General features: G+C 43.6%; 1 protein-coding gene across 7 annotated transcripts in view; it reads left to right on the forward strand.

Annotated features, from left to right (window-relative positions):
• Nucleotides 1-14,555: 14,555 nt before the first annotated feature.
• PSD4 (pleckstrin and Sec7 domain containing 4) overlaps nt 14,556-22,995 on the forward strand; it is a 46,243-nt gene continuing 37,803 nt past the window's right edge. For 4 of the 7 annotated variants that reach the window (XM_005575311.5, XM_074011274.1, XM_074011276.1 and 1 more), the window contains exon 1: nt 14,556-14,722. The gene's annotated coding sequence lies outside the window, so the exon portion shown is untranslated. Of the gene's footprint in view, nt 14,852-22,995 lie in introns of all 7 variants that reach the window. The other 3 variants (XM_045368903.3, XM_074011277.1, XM_074011280.1) reach the window with 1 other exon arrangement.

Genomic DNA, 22,995 nt, shown 5'->3' on the forward strand with positions numbered 1-22,995 from the left:
CTTCTTGTGGACATTTGTTTTCAACTCTCTTGCTTTGAGTAAATGCCTAGCAGTGAAAGGACTAGGTCAAAAGGTAGGTCAATTTACAAGAAGTTGGCAACTTGTTTTCCAAAATTGTTGCATGGTTTTAGGCTCCTGTCAGCAAAGTATAAGAGTATCAGTGGTGGCCAGGTGCAGTGTCTCATGCCTGTAATCCCAGCACTTTGGGAGGCCAAGGTGGGTGGATGTCAGGAGTTCCAGACGTCCAGGTACTCCTGATGTCAGGAGTTGCAGACCAGCCTGGCCAACATGGTGAATCACTGTCTCAACTTAAAATACAAAAATTAGCTGGGCGTGGTGGTAGTGGTAGCTGTAGTCCCAGCTACCTGGGAGGCTAAGGCAGGAGAATTGCTGAAACCCAGGAGGAGGAGGTTGCAGTCAGCTGAGATCACTCCATTGTACTCCAGCCTGGGCAACACAGTGAGACTTGGCCTCAAAAAAAAAAAAAAAAAAAAAAAAAAAAGAAAGAAAGAAAAAGAAAAAAGAAAAGGAGTACCTGTGGCTCCAACTCCTTGTCAACTCATCAATATTTCGTATGGTCAGTGTTTTAAATTCTAGCCTTTTTTTATGAGGATGAAGTAGTATATCTTTGAGGTCTGAATTTGTACTAAAAATATTGAGCATCTTTTAATGTGTTTATTGGTCATTTGTGATTTTTTTAAAATTGTAAAATGTCTGTTTAACTCTTTTGGCCATTATTTTGAGTAGTTTGTCATTTTCTTATTTATTTATAGTTTTTAAAAATTATTTTTAATTTTTGTGAGTACATAGTAGGTGTATATATTTATGGGGTACATGAGATCTTTTGATATGGGTATGCAATGCATAATAATCACATCAGGGTAAATAGGATATCCATCCCCTCAAGCATTTATTCTTTGTGTTACAATAATCCAATTATACTCTTTTAATTATTTAAAAATGTGCAATTAAATTATTATTGACTACAGTCACCCTGTTGTGTTATCAAATACTAGGTCTTATTTATTCTTCTATTTTTTGCACCCATTAACCATCCTACTTCTTCCTCACTCCCTCACTACCTTTTGCAACCTCTGGTAACCATCATTCTACTATCTCCACAAGTTCAATTGTTTTCATTTTTAGCTCCCACAAGTAAATGAAAACATGCAAGGTTCATCTATCTATCCCTGACTTATTTCACTTAACGTAATGACCTCTGGTTCCATTCATATTATTGCAAATGCCAGGACCTCATTCCTTTTTATGGTTGAATACTACTCCACTGTGTATATGTACCTCATTTTCTTTATTCAATCATCTGCTGATTGACACTTAAGTTGGTTCCAAATCTCGGTGACTGTGAAGAGTGCTATAATAAACATGGGAGTGCAGATATCTCTTCATTATACTGATTTCCTTTCTTTTGGGTATATACTTAGCAGTGGGATTGCTGGATCATGTGGTAGCTCTATGTTTAGTTTTTTGAGGAGTCTCCAAATTGTTCTCCATAGTGGTTATACTAATTTACATCCCCACCAAGAGTGTGTGAGGATTCCCTTTTCTCCACATCATCACCAGCATTTGTTATTGCCTGTCTTTTGGATAAAAATCATTTTAACTGGGGTGAGATGATAGCTCATTGTAGTTTTGATTTGCATTTCTCTGATGATGTTGAGCACCTTTTCACATATCTGTTTTCCATTTGTATGTCTTCTTTTGAGCAAAGTCTGTTCAGATCTTTTGCCCATTTTTAATAGGATTATTAGATTTTTTTCCTGTAGAGTTGTTTGAGTTCCTTATATATTCTGGTTATTAATCCAGAACGGATAGAGTGTCAGACGGATAGAGTGCAGTAAACATTTTCTTCCATTCTGTGGATTGTCTCTTCACTTTGTTGATTGTTTCCTTTGCAGTGCAGAAGCTTTTTAACTTAATGTGATCCCATTTGTCCATTTTCCTTTGGTTGCTTATGCTTATGGGATATTACTCAAGATATCTTTGCCTGATCCAATGTCCTGAAGAGTTTCCCCAATGTTTTCTTGTAGTTTCATAGTTTAAGGTCTTAGGTTTAAGTCTTTAATCCATTTTGGTTTGATTTTTGTAAATGGCAAGAGACAGGAGTGTAGTTTCATTCTTCTGCATATGGATATCCAGTTTTCCCAGCACCATTATTGAAGAGACTGTCCTTTCCCCAGTGTATGTACTTGGCACCTTTGTCAAAAATGAGTTCACTGTAGGTGTATGGATTTTTTTCTAAGTTTTTACACTGTTCCATTGGTCTTTGCGTCTGTTTTTATGCAAGTACCATGCTGCTTTGGTTACTGTAGCACTGTAGTATAATTTGAAGTCGGGTAATGTGATTCCTCCAGTTTTATTATTTTTGCACAGGATAACTTTGTCTATTCTGGGTCTTTTGTGTTTCCATATAAATTTTAGGATTACTTTTTCTGTTTTTGTGAAGAATGTTGTTGGTATTTTGATAGGGATTGTACTGAATCTAAAGGTGGCTTGGGGTAGTATGGACATTGTAACAATACTGATTCTTTCAGTGTATGAACATTTTAACAATATTGATTCTTCCAGTCCATGAACATAGAATATCTTTACGTGTGCTTGTATAGTTTTCAAAGTTCTTCCTTTTTTTTTTTTTTTTTTTTTTTTGAGACGGAGTCTCGCTGTGTCGCCCAGGCTGGAGTGCAGTGGCGCCATCTCGGCTCACTGCAAGCTCCGCCTCCCGGGTTCACGCCATACTCCCGCCTCAGCCTCTGAGTAGCTGGGACTACAGGCGCCCGCCACCACGCCCGGCTAGTTTTTTGTATTTTTAGTAGAGACGGGGTTTCACCATGTTAGCCAGGATGGTCTCGATCTCCTGACCTCATGATCCACCCGCCTCGGCCTCCCAAAGTGCTGGGATTACAGGCTTGAGCCACCGCGCCCGGCCTCAAAGTTCTTCTTGTTATTGATTTCTAGTTTTATTCCATTGTGGTCAGAGAAAATACTTGATATTATATTAGTTTTTAAAAATGTTTTAAGACTTATTTTGTGGCCTAACATGGTCTATCCTTGAGAATGATTCATGATTCATGTGCTGAGAAGAATGTGTATTCTGCAGCTGTTGGATGAAATGCTGTGTAAATATCTATTAGGTCCATTTGGTCTACAGAGTAGATTAAGTCTGATGTTTCTTTGTTGATTTTCTGTCTGGATGATCTGTCCAATGCTGAAAGTGGGGTATTGAAGTTTCCAGCTAGTACTGTATTGGGGTCTATCTTCCTCTTTAGCTCTAATATTTGCTTTATATATCTGGGTGCTCCAGTGTTGGGGATGTACATATTTACTCTTGTCACATCCTTTTGTTAAAGTAGCCCTTTTATTCTTATATAATGACCTCTTTTGTCTCTTCTTATAGTTTTTGTCTTGAAATCTATTTTGTCTTATGTAAGCAGAGCTACACCTGCTTCCTTTTTGTTTCCTTTGGCATGGAAACAAAAAAAAAGTCATTTCTTTATTTTCGGTTTATGTTTGTCTTTTTAGGTGGAATGTGTTTCTTGTAGGGAACAGATCATTGGGTCTTATATTTTTTAATCCATTCAGCCACTCTATGTCTTTTGATTGATGAGTTTCATCTATTTACATTCAATATTATTATTGATAAGTAAGGACTTACTCCTACCATTTTGTTATTTGTTTTCTGGTTGTTCTGTGGTCTTGTCTTCCTTCTTTCCTTCCTTTCTGTCTTCATTTTAGTGAAGGTGATTTTCTCTGGTGGTATGTTTTAATTTCTTGCTTTTTTATTATTCATGTATCCTTCAAAGGTTTTTTGATTTGAGGTTACCCTGAGGTTTGCAAATAATATTGTATAACTATTTATTTATTTATTTACTGAGACAGAGTCTCGCACTATCAGCCAGGCTGGAGTGCAGTGGCACAATCTTGGCTCACTGGAATAACTCATTATTTTAAACTGATGACAATTGTTTGCATGAACAAACTGATTGCATGAACAAACAAGCAAAAAGAAAATTAATAAAAACTCTGCACTGTAACTTTATCCCTCACTTTTTAACTTTTTGGTGTTTCTGTTTATATCTTATTATACTATCTATGTCTTGAAAAGTTGTTACAGGCCAGGTGCTGTGGCTCATGTCTGTAATCCCAGCACTTTGGGAGGCCGAGGAATGCAGATCACTTGAACCCAGGAGTTTCTGACCAGCTGGGCAACATGGCGAAACCCTATCTCTACACAAAATACAAAAATTAGCCAGGCATGGTGCTGTGCACCCATGGTCTCAGTTACTCAGGAGGCTGAGGTGGGAGGATCACCTAAGCCAGGGAGGCTGAGGCTGCAGTGAGCCATGATTGTACTACTGCACTCTAGCCTGGGTGACAGAGTGAGACCTTGTGTCAAAAAGAAAAAAGTTGGCATAGTTATTATTTTTGGACAGTTCTTTTCATCTTTCTACATAAGTTATGAGTAGTTTACACACCCCAATTACAGTGTTATAATATTTATTTTTTGTGTACTTACTATTACCAGTAATTATCTGAATTTTGTACCTTCAGATGATTTCTTATTGCTCATTAATGTCCTTTTCTTTCAGATTGAAGAACACCCTTTAGCATTTCTTGTAGGACAGTTCTTGTGTTGATGATGAAGTCTCTCATATTTTGTTTGTCTGGGAAAGTCTTTATTTCTCGTTCATGTTTCAAAGATATTTTTGCTGGATATAGTATTCTATGGTAAAAAATTTTTTCCTTCAGAACTTTAAATATGTCATACCACTCTCTCTTGGCCTGTAAAGTTTCTACTGAAAAGTCTGCTGCTAGATGTATTGGAGCTTATGTTACTTGTTTTTCTTATTTACTGCTATTAGGATTCTTTCCTTGACCTTCGAGAGTTTGATTATTAAATGCCTTCAGGTAGTCGTCTTCTTTGGGTTCAGGTAGTCTTCTTTGGGTTAACTCCACTTGGTGATCTATAGTCTTCTTGTACTTGAATATTGATTTGTTTGTCTAGATTTGGGAAGTTCTTGTTATGATCCCTTTGAGTAAACTTTCTACTCCTATCTCTCTCTCTACCTCCTCTTTAAGGCCAATAACCCTTACATTTGCCCTTTTGAGGCTATTTTCTAGATCCCGTAGGCATTCCTCTTTTTTTATTCATTTGTGTCCTGTATCTGTGCATTTTTAAATAGCTTGTCTTCAAGCTAAATAATTCTTCCTTCTGTTTGATCAAATCTGCTATTAAAAGACTCTGAGGCTGAATGCAGTGACTCATGCCTGTAATCCCAGCACTTTGGGAGGCTGAGGCAGGAGGATCACATGAGGCCAGGAGTTCAACACCAGCCTGGCCAATATGGCAAAACCCGGTCTCTACCAAAAACACAAAAATTAGCTGGGTGTGATGTTGCACATCTGTAATCCCAGCTACTCCGGAGGCTGAGGCATGAGATTAACTTAAGCCTGGGAGGCAGAGGTTTGCAGTGGGCTGAGATTGCACCACTGCACTCCAGCCTTGGTAACAGAGAGAGATTCTGTCTGCAAAATAAATAAATAAATAAATAAATAAATAAATAAGAGAGAGGGAGAGAGAAAGAGAGACTCTGATGCATTCTTTAGTATGTCAATTGCATTTTTCAACTGCAGAATTCCTGCTTGATTATCTTTAATTATTTCAATCTCTGTTAAATTTATCTGATAGGATTCTGAATTTCTCCTTTTGTTGTCATGGATTTCGTTGAGTTTCCTCAAACAGCTATTTTGAATTCTCTGTCTGAAAGGTCACATATCTCTGTCTCTGAGGATTGGTCCCTGATCCCTTATTTTGTCCCTTATTTGGTAAGGTCATGTTTTCCTTTATGGTCTTGATGGCTTGTGAATGTTCATCAGTGTATAAGCATTGAAGAGTCAGGTACATATTGTAGTCTTCGCAGTCTGGGCTTGTTTGTACCCATCCTTCTTGGGAAAATTTTCCAGGTATTTGAAAGGATTTGGGTGTTGTGGTCTAACTTTTTGGTCACTGCAGTCATATCTGCTTCAGGGGGCCATGTCAAGCTTAGTAACACTGTGGCTCTTGCAGACTCATAGAGGTATCACCTTCGTGGTCTTGAATAAGATCCAGAAGAATTCTCTAGATTGCCAGGCAGAGACTCTTATTCTTTTCCCTTACTTTCTCCCAAATAAACAAAATCTTTCTCTCTGTGCTAGGTGGCCTAAAGCTGAGGGTAGTGGGACACAAGCACCTCTGCTGCCACCACAGCTGGGAATGCACTAGGTCAGACCTGAAACCAGCATGGCACTGGGTCAAGGCCCACTGTAACCACTACCTGTCTACCATCTCTGTGGACTTAAGGCCGTAGGGCTCTACAATCAACAGGTGTTGCAGCCAGCCATGCTTGCATCCTTCCTTTCAGGGCGATGAGTTGTTGTCTGGAGGAAATGGCCTGATGTTGGAAACCTTAGAAATCTACCTTGTGCTGTAGTCTACTGCAGCTGAGCTGGCACACAAGCCACAAGACAATGTCCTTCCTACTTTTCCCTCCCCTTTCCATAAGCAGAGGAGTCTCTCCTTATGACCACCATTGCCACAGGGCCTTGGGGCATACTGTCAGGCTACAGCCAAGGCCAAAGGGCTCTTCAGTCAGCTTGTCATGAATGCTGCCAGGCCTGGGACTCACTCGCCTTCAAGACAGTGGGCTCCCATCTGGCCTAGGGCAGGTCCAGAAATGCCATCCAAGTGGCAAGGCCTGAAATCAGGGACCTCAAGAGTCTGCCTGGTACAAGCCTTAATGTCTCTGGGGTCCTAAATAAACTTGAAAGCTGCAAGACAAAGTCCCCTCCTTTATTTTTCCCTCTGCTTTTCTGAAGCTGAAGGAGTCTCTTCCCATAGCTACCACAGCTGGGAATGTGCTGGGTCACACCTGAAGCCAGCATGGCTCTGAGTCTCACTCAAGACCCACAGTGTATACTACCTGCCTACAGCTGCTGATTATTCAGGGCTCAAGGGCTCATTACTCAGCAGGTAATGAATCCTGCCAGGACTAGGTCCTTCCCTTCAAGGCAGTGATTTCCCTTCTGGTCCAGGGTATATCTAGAAATGTCATCTGAGAGCTAGGACTTGGAATGTGTGCCTGAGGACTCTGCTCAGTGCCCTATCCTACTGTGGCTGAGCTGGTATCCAAGTTACAAAACAATATCCTCTTTATTATACCTTCGTTTCTCCTCAAGCAGAAGGAAGGAGTATCTTTTGGATCTGTGAGCTGCACTTCCTGGGATTGGAGGAGGGGTAGTGCAGGCCCTCCCTTGGCCTCCCTAGCTGGTGTATCACTAGGTCATGTGACCCCCAAGTCCACTGACTCTGAGCCCAGAACAGCACCACGACTTGCCTAGGAGTTGCAGTCCTTGTGGCTTAGATTGCCTTTCAAGTTTATTTAGGACCCCAGAGACCTTTAGTTCATGACATTAAGGCTTGCCAAAACTTAAGCTCCTTCCTCCGGGATGGACGATTCCTCTCTGCCTAGGGCTGGTCTAAACGCTCCCTCTGTGTGCATCAGCTGAGTTCTGCTTGGTGTTGCTTTCTACTGTGTCAGGGCATCGCTAGTTCCAATGCAAAGTCTGGCCATCACTGCACTATCCCTCCTCCATGCTCATTGATTCTCTCCCTGTGCCACATGGCTGCTGCTGGGGGATGGGGGAAGGGTGACATAGGTAACTCAAAACCTTCTTTTCTACCCTATTCAATGCCTCCTTCAGTGCTGTGAAGTTACAACCAGGTACTGTGATGCTCACCTGATTTTTTTTTTTTTTGAGACAGAGTTTCGCACTTGGTGCCCAGGCTGGAGTGCAATGGCACGATCTCGGCTCACTGCAACCTTCACCTCCCAAGTTCAAGCAATTCTCCTGCCTCAGCCTCCTGAGTAGCTGGGATTACAGGCGTGCGCCACCACGTCCAGCTAATTTTGTATTTTTAGTAAAGACGGGTGTTCTCCATGTTGGTCAGGTTGGTCTCGCACTCCCGACCTCAGGTGATCCGCCCGCCTTGGCCTCCCAAAGTGCTGGTGAGCCACTGCACCCGGCCTTGATTTTTGGTTCTTATGAAGGTATTTTTTTGGCATAGATCGTTGTTAAACTTGGTGTTCCTGTGGGGAGAGTGATTGTCGAAGTCTTCTGTACAGCCATCCTCCTCTGCCTCCCAGGCCTAGGAGTGAAATTCTGGGTCATACGGAAACTCTATGTTTCATGTTTTGAAGAATTGCCAAACTGTTTTCCAAAGTAGCTGCACCATTTTACAAGCCTACCAAAAATATATGAGATTTTCAATTTTTTGCAACCTTGCCAATACTTGTTATTATCTGTACTTTTTATTATAGCCAATCTAGTAGTATCTTACTGTGATTCTGATTTGTGTTTCCCTGATTGCTAATGATGTTGAGCATCTTTTCATGCGTTTATTGGTAATTTATCTACCTCAGAGAAATGTCTATTCAGGTCCTTTGCCTACTTTAAAATTGAATTCTTCTTTTTATGATTGGGTTATAAGTATTATTTATATATTAGATACAAGTCCCAGGGTTCATTTTTTTTTAAGCATATAGATTTCTAGTTGCTCCAGCACTGTTTGTTGAAAAGGCTTTTCTTTCTTCATGAATTACCTTGACACCTTTGTCAAAAGATATGTAGATATATATTAGGACACTTTAATTCTGTTACTTTGATCTGTTTTTCTATATTTATGCCATTCTAATTTGAAGTATTCCCTCATATTTCCTGTGATTTCTTGTTTGACCTATGAGTTATTTGGAAGTGCATTGCTTTATTTCCAAACATTTGGATATTTTCTTAGATAGAATATTATTATGGATTGCTAATTTAATTCCATGGTAGTCAGGAAACATGATCTTATGATTTCTTCCATTGAAATGTAGAGATTCTTCTATAGTTCATGAATCATAAGTCTTGGTGAATATTCCATGAGCAGTTGAAAAGAATATGTATTTTGCCATTGGTGGTGTAATATTATATGATGTCGGTTTGGTCAGGTTAAACAATTATGTTGTTCAAATCTGTGTCCTTAATAATTGTTTGTATACTTGTTTTATTAATTATTGAGAAATGGGTTTTACAATGTCCAACTATGTGGGTTTTCTACTTCCATTTTTGCTTGACATATTTGGAAATTCTGTTGTGACATTCCTATACATTTAGGATTGTTATGTTTCTTCCTCTTTCTCCTCCTCCTCCTCCTCCTCCTCCCCCTTCTCTCTTTTGAGACAGAGTCTCACTCTGTTGCCCAAGCTGGAGTGTAATATCAGGATCTCGGCTCACTGTAACTTCCGCCTCCTCGGTTCAAGAAATTCTCCTGCCTCAGCCTCCTGAGTAGCTGTGATTACAGGCATGTGCCACCGCACCCAGCTGATTTTTGTATTTTTAGTAGAGACAGGATTTCACCATGTTGGTCAGGCTGGTCTCGAACTCCTGACCCCAGGTGATCCACTCGCTTATCTTTACCTCCCAAAATGCTGGAATTACAGGCATGAGCCACCACACCCGGCCTGTTATGTCTTCTTAATAAATTGATCCTTTTGTCATTTTAATATGACCATTTTTATTTCTGGTAATTTCCCTGTATTAAAACCTACTTTGTCTAAAATTCATATTACATAGTATATTTTCCCTGTACTTTTAGTTTCAACTAGCCTGGGTTTTTATATTTAACATGTGTATCTTGTAAACACAGTATAGTTGGGTCTTGTTTTCTTAGCCTATTTGACAGGTCTATCTTTTATTTGAGGTATTTATTGTATTAATGATACATTTTCTATCTTGCTATTTGTTTTATGTGTCCTCCCTCTTCTTAATTTTTTCTTACTTCCATGGCTTCTCTTGGGTTAACTATTTTTCAGCGATAATTTTTGTATCTTCTATCAGATTTTAGTCTGAATTAATATTATAAAACGTCATACGCAACATAAAAATCTTCCAATGTACACCCATTTTTCTTCCCCTTCTATGCTTTGTGCTTTTCTTGTTATACATCTTGCTTCTACAAATGTTACAAATCTCCCAAAATCTGACTATTTTTGCTTTAGTCAATGAACTTTTAAATAACTTAATACAAATGTGAAAAAGTATTTTGTATTTATCTGTATATTTATAATTCCCACTGCTCTTCATTGCTTCACTGTAGATTGTAATTTTTATTTAATATCATTCCCTTTATCTTGAATAATTTATTTACTTTTCATATAATACTGTCAGATTTTATTTATTTGAAGATGTCTTACTTCCTGTTTAAAAATTTTTTTGGGGACAAAGCACTATAAGTTGCTAGCTTTTTTACTTTTAGCACTTTAAAGATGATGTTCCATTTTGGCTCGGCCTGGTGGTTTATGCCTGTAATCCCAGCACTTTGGGAGGCCGAGGCTGGGGAATCACTCGAGGCCAGGAGTCTAAGAGCAGCCTAACAACATGGCGAAACCCTGCCTCTATCAAAAATATGAAAATTAGCCAGGCATGGTGACATGCGCCTATAATCATAGCTACTTGGGAGACTGAGGCAGGGGAATCGCTTGAACCTGGGAGGCAGAGGTTATAGTGAGCGGTGATTGCACTACTGTACTCCAGCCTGGGAGACACAGCAAGACTCCATCTCAAACAAACAAACAAACAAACAAAACAATATTTTGTCCTCTGGCCTACATGGTTTCTATATGATGAAATTATTCATCATTCCCGCATGCAATGTACATTTTTTTATTTGGTTGCTTTTAAGAGTTTTATCTTTATCTCTGTTAAGTCAGTAACTGTGAAAGGGTCTGAGTTTTTATTCTGCTTGCAAGCTAACTAGATAGCCCATCACAATTTTATAGATTCTAATAGACGATGGTGGAAGACAATTTATTACTCACAGCAGTAGCAGAGTAATACACAGACTCCTCGAGCCCCACTTGTTTTATTTTGAGACAGAGTCTGGCTGTGTCACCCAGGCTGGAGTGCAATGGCGCAATCTCAGCTCAATACAACCTCCACCTCCCGGGTTCAAATAATTCTCCTGCCTAAGCCTCCCGAGTAGCTGAGATTACGGGTGCCTGCCACCACACCCGGCCTCCGCCTGGCCTTGAGCCCCACTTTCTACAGGGAGTTGTGATGAGCTCCATATGTTTCCCGAACACATAGTGAAGTACATCATAAAAAGAGACCCTGGCCGGGCGCGGTGGCTCACGCCTGTAATCCAGCACTTTGGGAGGCCAAGGTGGGCGGATCACGAGGTCAGGAGATCAAGACTGTCCTGGCTAATATGGTGAAACCCCGTCTCTACTAAAAATACAAAATAGCTGGGCGTGGTGGCAGGCACCTGTAGTCTCAGCTACTTGGGAGGCTGAGGCAGGAGAATGGCGTGAACCCAGGAGGCAGACCTTGCAGTGAGCCAAGATCATGCCACTGCACTCCAGCCTGGGTGACAGAGCAAGACTCCATCTAAAAAAAAAAAAAAAGGCGGGGGGGACCTTAATATTGTAATGGAGGCCTTGAACTTACATAGGGGCTGTTGGCAAACCTGGCCAGGCTTCCCCCTGGGGTGTAAAAGTTGGGATGTCTCTGCATTCTGGGGTAATAAAGATACAGATATCACCTTCATCGATGTGGATTTATTTCTATTCCATTTGGTACTTCATTTAAAAGATGGTTATATTTCTCCTGAAATGCCTGATTTCTTTACCCATTATATCTATTTTTTTGCTGGAAGTTTTTTTAAACCATATTTATCATAGCATTTGTTTTTAATTCCTTATCTTTGGATCCCAATATCTTGGTCACCTGAGGGTCTATTTATTTTTTTCTCTTGACTATGGCTCACATTTTTCTGCTTTTCTGAATGTCTGATAATTTTTTTTGTCACATGGTGAACATTGTGAATGATATATGGTAGATGCTCTGCATTCTATTTTCCTTTGAAGAGTGTCAAGTTTTGTTGTAACAGGAAGTTAAATTATTGAAAACTCACCTTGGTTTTGTGGAGATTTGATTTTGCACTTTGTTTGGATGAATTTCTTTTGGTTTTGTCCCTAATTCTAGGGTATATCCCTTAATTCTGGGATGCAGTCCTTCCTGCTAAGGGGTGGTCATTCTAGGGTTACAATGGAAAGCCTGGTAGAATCAAGTCCCTCTTAGATGGTGGAACTTTCCCAGAGATGAAAACTAACTGCGCAGATCTCTGCTCACTATTGTTCTCCTTTGGGTTGTCTAGATTCTTGCTCCATGCATTGTTCGTTCAGGAATCTGCCAACAGTTTAAAGGAGTTTGCATGTAGTTGTTGGGCTTCTGTTCTTTGTGGCTCCCTCCTTTTCAGGATTTTCCCCCTCAAAGACACCCCACTCAGCCTCCCAAGTTTAGAATTTACTAGTGTACCTCACACTACTGCTTATATTCCCTGCTAGCTACAAGCTTTTGGAGTGCTCAGTTCATTGTTTTAACCAGTAGCTGGCATATATACAGTAGGTGAATACTGAAGTGAATATTTGCAGACTGAACAAATGAACTAATAAATTATAGGATTGTTAAACCCAGCATCAGAGCCCCATCTGAAAAGACTAAGCAGTAGTGTTGCACATTGATTTAGAGCAATCCCGTCCATGGCCTATTAAGACCATGCTGGGGGTGGGGGATTGCGAGCAAAGCTTCATCTGTATTTACAGGCACTCCCCATTGCTTGCATTACCACCTGAGCTCCACCTCCTGTCAGATCAGCTGCGGCATTAGATACTAATAAGAGTGCAAAAACTATCGTGAACTGTGTGCGCGAGCGATCTAGGTTGTGCGTTCCTTGTGAGAAGCTAGTGCTTGATGACGTGTCGCTGTCTCTTATCACCCCCAGATGGGACTGTCTAGTTTCAGGAAAACAAGCTTAGTGCTCCTACTGATTCTAAATTATGGTGAGTTATAAAATCATTTCATTATATATTACAATGTAATAATAACAGAAATAAAGTGCACACGACAAATGTAATGTGCTTGAATCATCCTGAAGCACCATCCACTCCCGCCTCCCACATCTGTGGAAAAATTGCCTTCCACAGAAAGCAGTCCTTCCCTGGTGCCAAAAAGGTTGCACACTGCTGATTTAGAGCATGGTCTTTGGGTCTTGCTTGACTGTGTGCCTGTGTGTCTTTGATCAGGTTACTTAGCCTCTCTGTGCCTCAGTTTCCTCATGACGTGAAAAGCTTCCTAACTCGTAGGGTTGCCATAAGGGTTAAATGTTTTAAGACAGTTTATTGCCCAGCACTCAATAAATATTAGGTGTTGTCAGGGTTGTTGCTGCTTGCAGAGAGCCTGGTCAGCTTCATTTTAGCAGCATCAAATCAAGAAATGTACCTCTCTAGGTTGCCAATTCCTAGGGGAGCTAAAATGTTCACTAGACATTGTGAATAAATGTGAACCTTAAACAGCCAATTCTTCCAGATGGATCCTGAGTGGTTAACTGGGCCTAGATCTGTTTTATTTTATTTTTCCGTTTTTACATGTCAAATGACTGGACCATATTGGCCTAAATTTAAAATAGAGCCAAGTGGTCGTTTGCTGACTAAAGGTCACATAGGCTGAGCTGTCTGGAAACCAGCAGCTTTTGTTTCTGGGAATTTCAGAGCTCACCTGAACCAACCAATCAGAGCTCACCTGCCTTGGCCAATCAGGGTTCAACTGTATCACGCAGTCAGGCTCAGATGTATTGATCAATCAGAAGTTAGCCTTGTCAAGCAGTCAGAACTAAGCAAATTTCAAGCCTTCATTTGCACAGGAAACCTGTGTGGGACCATTTGCTATAAAACCCGAGCCTTCCCTTTGTTCTTTGGAAGCGCACCTTTGTTTTACAATAAAGGTTGTGCCTCTCCAGTTTACAACCTGCTTACTGGAAGATTCCTTTTGGAGAACTTTTATTCACGACATACAGGAAATATGGAATCATTTAACTCAAAATGTCATTGTATGGTGCCTTACATAGTTACAGAAATAGAAACCAGATCGTGCCATCAAGGGTGACATTGAAAAATAATAGCTTCTCGCCAATGACAACCTATTCTGAGCATATGTTTGCTGAAATAGATTAAGTGTAAAATCATAGCTATTTGCTTCTATGCCACCAATCCCCAAACCAGCTAGTGAATGTTCACTGTAGGTCAACAGTTACGGACAGCTGAAATTCGGAAATCAAATAATGCAACTTTTTCTTGTGCCCAGTGAATAGTAAATGAATAAGGAGTTTGTAAGAACTCCAAACAATCCCTTTCGAGGCTTGCACGTATCTAGGGCAGGCCTCAGTTTCCGGTTTAGGTACTGGAAAAAGAGCCAGAGGGCTTTGGAGTGCCTGCAGCTCTGCAGCTAGCGCACAGGTCAGGCAGTGCAGTGCGGGGCGTGCAGGAGGTACCCGGCCTGCCTGGCGGCCCAGCCCGGCGTCACCGCGGTCAGACCAGTCCGACAGCTTCGCCCCCCCACACCCCAACCCTGGCCCGGTCTCAGCCCGCCCCTCCCCGCCCTGCGCCGCCACCAGCCCGCCAGCCTGCAGTCCCGGAAACCGAGTCCCTCCTGTGAGCGCCCGGAGCTGGACTGGCCCAGCCCCCCGCGCAGCCGAGGCCCCACAGCTCTCGCTGCCCACGGCTGGCGCCTGGGCGCGGGGCCATGGGGCGCCCGGGCCGGCGGGAGGCCGGAGCAGGAGCCCGGCGGGAAATGGGTAAGGGATCGTGGGGAGGCCTGGGCCGGGCGGGGGCACCCCCCGCCGTCGCCGCCCTCAACAGTGACTGTGTGCCACGCACCGGTCTCGCCAAGCCGGTGAGCACCTGCGGAGCGGCTGTCGCTGAGGGTAAGGGTCCCTGGAGCCGGAAAGAGGGTTGAGAGCGAGCAGGGGACCCTGAGAATCCAGCCTAACCAAGTGGCGGAGACTGGGACAGCAAGGGGACACTTTCTTCACTGAAAGAATCAGCCTGCGCTCTCTCGCTGTGGGCTACTCCGGCTGCGCTGCTGGATCCTGGCTCCAAGCCCCGCTGGCGAGCAGGAGGAGCCCTTAAAGACCCAAGTGTCAGAATCAGGCCACACTGAGGGCTTTGCTCCTAATCGCTCATGGCCCTGTGCCTCAGTGGTTTCTGGTGCTCATGACCAGGCCAGGCTGGCCCCTGCTGGCCCCTGCTTGGTGGGAGCTGCCCCCCTAGGAGTGCACTGGGCTAGAGGACCAGGCAGCTCTTCCCTATCCCCTTGGGTGCTGGCCCTTCTCCTAGGTGTGCCTAGCAAGAAAGTATCGGACATTTCTGGGAAGGTAAACAGTGTCTACTCAGCTGACAAACTCATATCCCTCTAGGATTTCTTTCTGGCTCTAGAATTGTCTAGCTCATCTTTTCGGTAGGATGATGGAGGTAAGAATGTGAGTTCTTTGCTGGATTTTTCCATGCTGCAGGATGGACTTCCTGCTCTGGTCAATGTGCTGGCCAGACCTCTGTGTCCACGGTCTGCATGTCTAGGTTGGGGGACAGTATCAAAGTAAGACTGGGCAAGGTAAGCCCCACCTGCCCTTGAATCTCAGGCTTGGCCCCTCCTGAGCCCAGAGCTGATTGAATGTAATTAGCAACTAATTGGATGTCCATGAGACTCTCCACATAAAGAACACACCAGGGTCAGGTTTAGACAGTGTGTAGCACCAAATGATTCATTCTTTTCTTCCAGACGTGATATTTCCTCTATGTGAGGCATATAAAGAAGATACATTCATTCATTCATTTGTCTAGCAGGTATTTACTGAATGCCAACTAGGAATCAGGCATGTAGGCACTGCAAATACTACTGCTCTTATTTACATATGGGTTGGAGAGAGAAAATAAGCAAGTAAGCAGTTGAATGACATCATTTCAGAGAGCAATAAATGCTGAAAAAACAACACTGAAAAATTTCCAATAAGAAGGATATGGGGCACAACAGTGAAACGTATAAGAGAATTTGGGCCTTAGCTAGAAAGTGTAGCAAACAGACTTTCCAAATTAGATGGGAAAATTGTCCCATGTTCAGGTCCTCAAAATGTAGGGACACAGGATGAGGTGCCCTCTGTTCCTATGAGCAGGGAGTTATAAGCTGCCTATAAGAGATCAGTGAGAAAGGGACTAGTGGTGAGTAGCCCCTCTCTAAGAGTATGTTTCTTATCGGGAAGCTTAAATCTAAGACAGAGATTGAGATTCTAATGGACTAGTGGTGAGTAGCTCCTCTCTAAGAGTACTTGTCTTATTGGGAAGCTTAAATCTAAGACAGAGATTAAGATTCCAGGCCGGGCGCGGTGGCTCAAGCCTGTAATCCCAGCACTTTGGGAGGCCGAGACGGGTGGATCACGAGGTCAGGAGATCGAGACCATCCTGGCTAACACGGTGAAACCCTGTCTCTACTAAAAATACAAAAAAAAACTAGCCGGGCGAGGTGGCGGGCGCCTGTAGTCCTAGCTACTCGGGAGGCTGAGGCAGGAGAATGGCGTGAACCCGGGAGGCGGAGCTTGCAGTGAGCTGAGATCCGGCCACTGCACTTCAGCCTGGGCGACAGAGCGAGACTCTGTCTCAAAAAAAAAAAAAAAAAAAAAAAAAGATTCCAATGGACTAGTGATGAGTAGCCCCTCTCTAAGAGTACGTTTCTTATTGGGAAGCTTAAATCTAAGACAGAGATTAAGATTCCCAGAAAACATGGTCTATTGACTCACTCACTCATTTGTATAGTTATTCAACAAATATTTATTGAGGGCCTGTATGTTCCAGGCACTATTCCAGGTTTTAAGGATACATCAGTGAACAAGACAATCCTTCATCTCATAGAGCTTATTTCTTGTGAGAAAAACAGACAATAAACAACACAGCAATTTTAATGTGGTGTCAGATGAAGGAAGTGAAGAAAAGCAAAGCAGCTTAAGGGGTTAAAGTTGATAGGGGCTGCTGTGTCCCACAGAGTAGTCAGGACAGGCTGTGCTGAGATGAAATTCGAGCAGAGACCTGAATGAATGTGGGACATAGCCGTGTGACTACCTGGGGGAAGAACATTCCAGGCAGAGGGAACAGCAAGTGCAAAGGCCCTGAAGCCAGAGCGAGGCGTGAAAATGCTGGGCATGCTGGATGAACAGGGAGGAGGTCAGTGTGCCTCTGGGGTGGGGAGCAGGCATCTCAGAGACTCGTCTTAAAGGAGACCGGGGTAGGGCTCAGCCTTGACCAAAGGCACCCAGGAAAGCAGGTGGTGCCCCGCATTGCTGTGGCAGGAAGATTTACAATCGCCAACTTGTGGACAGGACTGGTGGTTTATGCCAAGTAGGGCAAGAGGTGATCGACAGAGATGGAGAGCATGTCTTTTGGTGGGAGAGGTATCATTTGCTTTTCTTACTCACACCCTGTGTCCTTCGAAACATTACGGGCAGCCTGACTAACATGGTGAAATCCCATCTCTGCTAAAAATACAAATATTAGCCAGGAGTGGTGGTGCTTTCCTGTAATCCCAGCTACTCGGGAGACTGAGGCATGAGAATCGCTTGAACCCAGGAGGCAGAAGTTGCAGTGAGCAGAGATTATGCCACTGCACTCCTGCCTGGACAACAGAGTGAGACCCTGCCTCAAAAATAAAATAAAATAAAATAATAAAAATAACATTATGGGGCCACACAGCGAGAATTATAGTGGGCAGGAGACCCTGAGGTTTTCAGATTTGGTATTAGGTTGGTGCAAAAGCAACTGTGACGTTTGCCATTACTTTTAATGGCAAAAACCACAATAGCTTTTGCACCAACCTAATAAATGCCCAGGGAATGGAAGATGAGAAAAAACCTGCCTTCTGGGAAAATTCCAATAACCTATTTTTTTCCATCCTTAAAACTATTATATGATCTCATTAGCAGGTTTTTCTTAAAAAACAAACCAGCCCAAGAGCATATAAATCATTAGCATTTATTGAACACATACTATATGCCAGACCCTCCTTTGGGTAACTTGTGTGCAGTAACACAAATAATTCTCCCAGAAAGTCTATGCAGTTTATACTGTTTTGATCCCACTTCACAGATGAGAAAACTGAGGCCCAGAGAGAGTAAGAAAGTTGGCCAAGGGTACATGGGTAGTAAGTGAAGAATCAGAATTTGCCATCAGGCAGTGCCATTTTTGAGCCAAGCGCTCTCACACTATGCTGTAACAATGTCAGAGAGCCAACCTTGGGCCCAAATTTTGGAGAGATTCTGTCCACCAAATGGACTTCTGCCTGCCCTAACTTTTGGAGAAGCTCCTAGTTGGCAAATGAAATTGGTCCCTTTATAAAATAGTCGTGGTCGGCCGGGCGCAGTAGCTCCCGCCTGTAATCCCAGCACTTTGGGAGGCCAAGGTTGGCAGATGACTCAAGATTAGGAGTTCAAGACCAACCTGGCCAACATGGTGAAACCCCATCTCTACTTTAAAAAAAAAAAAGAAAAAGAAAAAGAAAAAGAAAAGAAAGAAAGAAAAATACAAAACTTAGCCAGGCGTGATGGCTTGCGCCTGTATTCCCAGCTACTTGGGAGGCTGAGGCATGAGAATCACTTGAACCCCGAAGGTGGAGGTTGCAGTGAGCCGAGATTGTGCCACTGTTTCCCAGCCTGGGCGACAGAGCGAGACTCTGTCTCAAAAAGAAACAATAAATAAAATAAAAATAAAATAAAATAGTTGTGGCCATGAGATATATTCCACAAATACTGGTCTCAGGTCATGGTGAGGATGCAGGTGCAGGGTGAGGACTACATAGGGTGCGGTAGGTCAGTGGGTCAGATCCAGTTAGCTGGGGCTCAGCCTTGTGCCCAGGATGCTAAAGCAGGAGGATGGCATAAGACCAGCAGGGCAGGTTTTGTCCACAGTGCGTGACAACAGATGGTTAGAGAGAAGACAGCTGCTGGGTTTGAGCACATTCTACTTCTCTCCTTCTTCTAAAAAGATGTTTTTAAGATAGTACTGGCCGCGTGCAGTGGCTCACACCTGTAATCCCAGCACTTTGGGAGGCCAAGGCAGGCGGATCACCTGAGGTCGAGAGTTCAAGACCAGCTTGACCAACATGGAGAAACCCTGTCTCTACCACAAATACAAAATTAGCTGGGTGTGGTGACACATGCCTGTAATCCCAGCTACTCGGGAGGCTGAGGCAGGAGAATTGCTTGAACCCGGGAGGCGGAGGTTGCAGTGAGCCAAGATTGCGCCTTTGCACTCCAGCCTAAGCAACAAGAGTGAAAGTCCGTCTCAAAAAAAAAAAAAAGATAGAACTTACACAGGTTAAATACTCTTTAAAAATATTTTTAAAGGCAATATTTGCATGTATTCAAAAATCTTTTAAAAATATTAATGCAAACAGCCGTTAAGGTACACAGTGAAAAATCTCTTTCCCTCTCCCGTCCTGTCATCCCCAATTCTCCTCGGAGGCGATTTCTTGAGGATACTTTCAGAGTGACGTATTTTATTTGTAAACAAGCATGTATGTATATATACCTTTCCTGTCTTCTTCTTTTTTAAAAACATAAATAGTAGGAAATAATACTTAGGTATGCACTTCTTTTACTTCATATACTTAACAATCATTCTGCTTCAAAACATATAGACAGGTTTCATTTTTCTTTTTTTTTTTTGAGATGGAGTCTCGCTCTGTCGCCAGGCTGGAGTGCAGTGGCATGATCTCGGCTCACTGCAACCTCTGCCTCCCGGGTCAAGTGATTCTTCCGCCTCAGCCTCCTGAGTAGCTGAGACTACAGGCGTGCACTACCACAACCAGCTAATTTTTGTAGTTTTAGTAGAGATGGGGTTTCACCATGTTGGCCATGATGGTCTCGATCTCTTGACTTCGTGATCCACCCGCCTCGGCCTTCCAAAGTGCTGGGATTACAGGCATGAGCCACCACGCCTGGCTTTTTCTTTTTTTGAAACAAGATCTCACTCTGTCACCCAGGCCAGAGTGCAGTGGTGTAGTCATGGCTCACTGCAGCCCAACCTCCTGGGCTCAAGCAATCCTCCAGCCTCAGTGCCCTGCCCTGCCCAACCCCTGCCCAGTAGCTGGGACCACAGGCAGGCGCCACCATGCCAGGCTAAATTTTGTAATTTTTGTAGAGATGGGAGTGTCACCATGTTGCCCAGGCTGGTCTCAAACTGCTAGCCTCAAGCAATCCTCCCACCTTGGCCAGCCTCCCAAAGTGCTGGGATTACAGTCGTGAGCCACCACACCCCGCCTTCATCCTTTTTAAGTACATGTATGATACTGTATCTCATTGAATGGGCTACCGTATTTATCTAGCCAGTGCACTGTGGGTTTACAAGCTGTTTCCCCCATTTCTGTTTGCCGTGATGGACAATAACACATTAAGCATACCTGTACCTATATAATCTCAGTTCTGTGACTGTTTCAGTAGGAGGAATTCATAAATGTGGTTTAAAAGTTTTCAGCAGGAGGAATTCATAAATGTGGTTTAAAAGTTACTGGCAGCCTGCCTTCCGAAGGCATGCATGTCTTTGTACTTAGGAGTGTGCTGCTCTCCCCTCGGCTCCACCAACTTGATGTATCTTCAACTTTTTGCTCTTGCCAATTTGACAGATGAAAAAAAAGCCATCATGCTATAGTTTTAATAGGTCGTTCTTTCTAGTGAGTGATGTTACAGGACTTACAAGCTATTTGTATTTCGGTGGACTGTTCACATACTTGGCCTATGTTTTCAATTGAATTTTCATTGTTGTTATTGAATTATCATTTCCTCTTCATCCCTCATTCCTAGTCCCAGTGGTTTCCCCTCACACTTACCCTCTAACCCTACCCTCATGAGCAGCAGCTACTCTGACGTATTTATGATAGGTTTATCCTTAGATCTGGATGTATTTTAGAAAGGTATATGATGTTGATTTATATACGCATCTATTTTTAACCCTACATAAATTGCACTATGGGGCTGGGCACAGTGGCTTATGCCTGTAATCCCAGCCTTTTGGGATGCTAAGGTGGGAGGATTGCCTGAAGCCAGGAGTTCAAGACCAACCTGGGCAACATAGCAAGACTCTTCTCTACAAAAAGAAAAAGGTAATAATAAACAAAAATTAGCCAGGTGTGGTGGTGCACTCCTATAGTCCTAGCTACTTGGGAGGCTGAGGCTGGAGGATCACTTGAGCCCAGAAGTTTGAGGCTGCAGTGAGTTACAATAGCATCACTGTACTAGAGCCTCAGGAACAGAATGAGACCCCATCTTTATGGGGTCACAATTGCTTCACTCTATAAATAATTATATTTTTCTTTCTTTTTAAAACCAGCACTTTTTTTTTTTTCTTTGAGACAGAGTCTCACTCTGTCAACAGTCTTGGCTCATTTCATCCCCTGCCTTGTGGGTTCAAGTGAACACGCTTGGCTAATCTTTGTACTTTTAGTGGAGATGGGGTTTCACCATGCTGGCCAGGCTGGTCTCAAACTCCTGACCTCAAGTGATCCACCTGCCTCAGCCCCTCAAAGTGCAGAGATTACAGGTGTGAGCCACCACCCCTGGCTAACCAGCACTATGTTTTTCTTTTTTTTTTTTTTTTTTTTTTTTTTGAGATGGAGTCTCGCTCTGTCGCCCAGGCTGGAGTGCAGTGGCCGGATCTCTGCTCACTGCAAGCTCCGCCTCCCGGGTTCACGCCATTCTCCTGCCTCAGCCTCCGGAGTAGCTGGGACTACAGGCGCCCGCCACCTCGCCCGGCTAGTTTTTTGTATTTTTTTTTTTTAGTAGAGACGGGGTTTCACCGTGTTAGCCAGGATGGTCTCGATCTCCTGACCTCGTGATCCGCCCGTCTCGGCCTCCCAAGGTACTGGGATTACAGGCTTGAGCCACCGCGCCCGGCCTTTTTTTTTTTTTTTTTTTGAGAGGGAGTCTTACTCTGTCTCCCAGGCTGGAGTGCAGTGGTGTGATCTCGGCTCACTGCAACCTCTGCCCCCCAGGTTCAAGCGATTCTCCTGCCTCAGTCACCCCAGTAGCTGTGATTACAGGTGCCTGCCACCGTGCCTGGCTAATTGTTGTATTTTTAGTAGAGATGGGGTTTCACCATCTTGGTCAAGCTGGTCTTGAACGCCTGACCTCATGATCCACCCTCCTTGGCCTCACGAAGTGTTGGGATTATAGGCATAAGCTACCGCACCCAGCCACCAGCACTATTTTTTAAAAGATCTGTTTGACTGCAGTGTGTACTCTTGGTTTGTTGCTTCTGATTGCTGCATTGTACTCTGTAGCTGGAGTTACGGAATTATTGTAATAGTCAATTCCTATTGGATTGGTCTAGAAAGATTGTAAGGAGAATTGGCATTATGGGGTGAGCCTCAAAGGATGAAGAGGACTGGGGAAGGAATTGACAGCTGTCCGAGAGGATGTGTGAACATGCCAAGAACATTGAGGGAAGAACTCATTGCCTGCTGGGGCCATAGGTCAGGGTGTGCCGGTGTGTGGTCCTAGGAGAGGCTGGAGAGGTCTCAGACAACAGGGTTGGTCATTCCTTAAAGCAATGGAAGAAAGAGGCAGTTAGGGGCTTTGTTGGGGAATGGGGGAGGAGGGTACCAGGTAAAGATTGTCTAGGGCAGGAGTGATCTCCCAGTGGAGAATTAGGCAGGCAGTTGCTGCAGTTCTCCAGGAAAGCAAGGAGGCGCTCTGTGAGGGGGTGGAGCCCAGGGACCCGCAGGGGAGGAGGATCCAGCAGGACTGGGGACCAAAGCCATGAGGGGAGAGGGGCCTGGGCTGGTGCCAAGGTTGCTAACTTGGGAAGCTGGTGGATGTGATGCCTGTCTATCCAGGTCCTGGGAGGCGCAGGCATGGGCATGGGATGGGAAGGATGCTTACGGGCATGTGAGCAGGCTGTGAAGTCTGATGCTCTGCTGTACATCCAGCTAGAAGATTCCTGCTGGTAATTAAGATGCTAGGCTAGAGAGGGAATTGAGAACCTTTAGTGAGTAGGTGGGAGGTTAACATGTGGGACTGGGTGAGGTCCTTGC

The sequence above is a fragment of the Macaca fascicularis genome, chromosome 13, assembly GCF_037993035.2.
Source record: "Macaca fascicularis isolate 582-1 chromosome 13, T2T-MFA8v1.1".
Lineage (NCBI taxonomy): Eukaryota > Metazoa > Chordata > Mammalia > Primates > Cercopithecidae > Macaca > Macaca fascicularis.